General features: G+C 41.1%; 1 non-coding gene across 1 annotated transcript; it reads right to left on the reverse strand.

Annotated features, from left to right (window-relative positions):
• Nucleotides 1–423: 423 nt before the first annotated feature.
• Nucleotides 424–525, reverse strand: LOC113921160. The gene has a single exon (XR_003519559.1). It is a non-coding gene; the product is annotated as a U6 spliceosomal RNA (small nuclear RNA).
• Nucleotides 526–3,233: the final 2,708 nt, after the last annotated feature.

Here is a 3,233-nt window from a genome sequence, read left to right on the forward strand (position 1 = left end):
TCTATTTTCAACTTTTTGAGGAACCTCCATACTGTTTTCCAGAGTGGCTGCACCAGCTTGCATCCCACAAACAGTGTAGGAGGGTTCCCCTTTCTCCGCATCCCTGCCAACATCTGTTGTTTCCTGACTTGTTGATTTTAGCCATTCTGACGGGTGTGAGGTGGTATCTCATTGAGGTTTTGATTTGGATTTCCCTGATGCCGAGCGATGTTGAGTACTTTTTCATGTGTCTGTTGGCCATTTGGATGTCTTCTTTGGAAAAATGTCTGTTCATGTTGATTTTATATAGTGTCTTATAACGTAGCTGTAGACAATATCATTGTTTAACCCCCAAGTTGTTTAAACTGTTGAATGAAGTTACTTAGTTGTATCCATTAAACTTGGAGAAACGTTGCTCAATACATGGACTTCTTTTTTTTTTTTTTTAACATGGAACACTTCATGAATTTGTGTGTCATCCTTGTGCTGGGGCCATGACATTCTTCTCCATGTTGTTCCAATCATGTGCTGTGGAAGCGAACATCATGGACTTCTGTTTTAGCTCACCAGGTATCATGCTGTTCTCAGTGACAGGCCAACAGATCCAGTTTAGGTTGTTTCTGGTTTGAACAGAAAAGGAAGCCAAACAGGCATACAGGTAACTCACCCAATGGGCTTAGCAGGTTATTTAAATGTAAGTTAAAAAGAAGAGAGGTGGGCACGCAGTTTTGTTTTCCACTGTTTAGAACTGGACTTTGATCCTTCAGAAGCTTCCTTCAGAAGCTATTTTTAATTATTTGATGCTGTCAGAAGCATTCTGGTACAAATTTTGAAGGCCCACTAAGCCTGACAGGGCAATGCCAGGGGAAGGGATAAATTTCATCTTCAAGAGTTTATGAACCAAATAGACTCCCCATGGTCCCAGCCTGTGTTCTTCTAATGTCTTGTGATCTCACACCACTATCACTAAAAAAGTTTTGTGCAACAGACCACAATGTATGTATATTAATTAATTATGATGTATAGATAATATAGTGCTAATACATGAAGTATGCTATAAACACATGAATTAAATTAAATTAATTAAAGATAAAGTAACTTTTCACTTTAAATAATATCACTAATGGTATCTTCATGCATTTATTAGCTAATACATCAAGGCAACGCATAGCATGCAATTCATCATTAAGGGTAATATATAAAAAGCCAGATTTGAAATGGTTTTCTTAGATGATTCACATTTTTTGCCATTTACTTCTTGGCTAACCTCATTAGAATTATCATTGTGTTGATCGGCTCTTGGCCTTTTGGCTAAGATCAAGTGTAGAATTATCATTGTGGTTTTTTTCTTTAAGATTCTTTTTATTTATTTGTTTTTAAATGATTATTATTTTTCTTAAGTTAACTCATGACCCCGAGATCAAGAGTTGCATGTTCTACCAAATGAGCCAGCCAGGCGCTCCTTGTTGTTGTTGTTGTTGTTGTTGTTTTAAGTTAAATCTAAACCCAATGTGGGGCTCAAACTCATTGTTTTTACTTCATAGTGCAACTTTGTAGAAAGCTTGAACTTGAAGTAGAATTATCAGCTTGTCCATTTTCTTTTTGTTGGCTTCTGTTCACATTACGAGCATTATAATTCAGGATTCTCACTAGAAACTTTTTAAGCCATTTGTCAAATATGTCATACTAAGTCTTTTAAAAATCTATTGTCTCTGGGAGGATAACACATGCAGTCTTTAGTTCTGAATGTGAGTTTGTCAGAAATAGTAAGCTTGTCACGGTCAAGGCCTGAGAAACTAGTCTGTCAGTTATTTGAGGGACAGAATTCTTTGTACCCTTCTCCATTCTTAGTAGAGCATCTTAGACCCTTTTGTTCAATGCAGTTTTTCCTGAATAAATAGGCATGGTACTGTTTTGATAGTGGACAGTTTGAGGCAGGGTCAGTCAGAGGGACTGACTTCCCGTGACAGGGAAGGTATGGAGGCTCTCCCTTGAGGCTGGGAGCCAACTGCCACCTTAGAGAGGCAGGAGAGCAGTGGGCCTTTTGTGTGGGATGGAGACTCCACAGGAGAGGGCAAAGAAGAGCAAATGTCCAAATTCAAAAGGGAGGAAAGACTAGATTCTGGGAGATGGTCACTCCCTGAAGAAGTCTAGAATATATGATTAAAGAGCTGTCTTTAAATTTTGTTTTGAGGAAATAGAAACAAGGCTAGTAAGCAAAAGAGCAAACACTGGTGTAAAGTTAAATCAGAACAAGCCTCAGCTTTCCTTGAGTGAGTTTGAGGACCTGGAACATATGTGGACATTGTGTCTTGTTATACATTAGTAGCAAGAGATGGCAAAATGTGCATAATGATAGCCTCGGTGGATTTGTAACTGTTATTATTGCTTGTGGCCATCATGAGTGTGTTGATAGAAGTCTGGTCTGCTTGTCCAACTAAAGTGCAAAGGACACGAGTGCATCAAGCCAAGCTGAGGAAGAGTCTGGGACTTACTGTCAAGACAGGATGGATTTCCTGGGAGGAACAATGATCGTCAATCTGGTATAGGCAGAAGGTTCTCAGGAATAAGATGCAGGAGTGTGAGGACAGTAGGGTTGAGCAGCAGCATAGGACAGGTGGGGATACTCTGTGAAGAGTCAGAAAGCAGAGCCTCACAGGCAGGGAAGGGTGCTCCCTGAACATCAGAGGCAGTGGTGAGCCTTGTTATCTGTTGGGGAATGGTACTAGCTAGTGTGGACCCACCTTCCCCTCTGTAGGGACAATGAGGTCAGGGTTAATATTAAAAACATGTAGCATTGCAGAAGGGGTGCCATCCAACCCCACGGGCAGGACCAGTGTGCCAGGCCAGCATTTAGTGCCACCTAGTAACAGCCCTGGGAGATTCAGCCTTCTACTCACCAAAGGCATGTGTTTGGAAAGAGGCTGACTGTAGCATGCTCTAACTACCTATTTAGTTCAAAACTATTAAGTGGTGACCCTAAGAGTTAAGAACTCACTAGTTTAGGCATAGGGAGAATCTGCCTCAACAAACAACCCACAGAGATATGCCTCCTGGAACCCACTCTTGGGCACACCCTCAGCCACCCCCAGGTACACACGGAAGCATAAACCACAGAGGCCTTTATCAGGTGTCCCTCCTCCCTCTTCTCACTGTCAGACTTCTTTCAGCACCTCGCCTCTAGATGACATTCACACATTGCTTCCCTGTTCCAACCCATTTGAGGGCTCACAAGTAAAACATTTGCATAATTT

Source organism: Zalophus californianus, chromosome 3 (genome assembly GCF_009762305.2).
Source record: "Zalophus californianus isolate mZalCal1 chromosome 3, mZalCal1.pri.v2, whole genome shotgun sequence".
NCBI lineage: Eukaryota > Metazoa > Chordata > Mammalia > Carnivora > Otariidae > Zalophus > Zalophus californianus.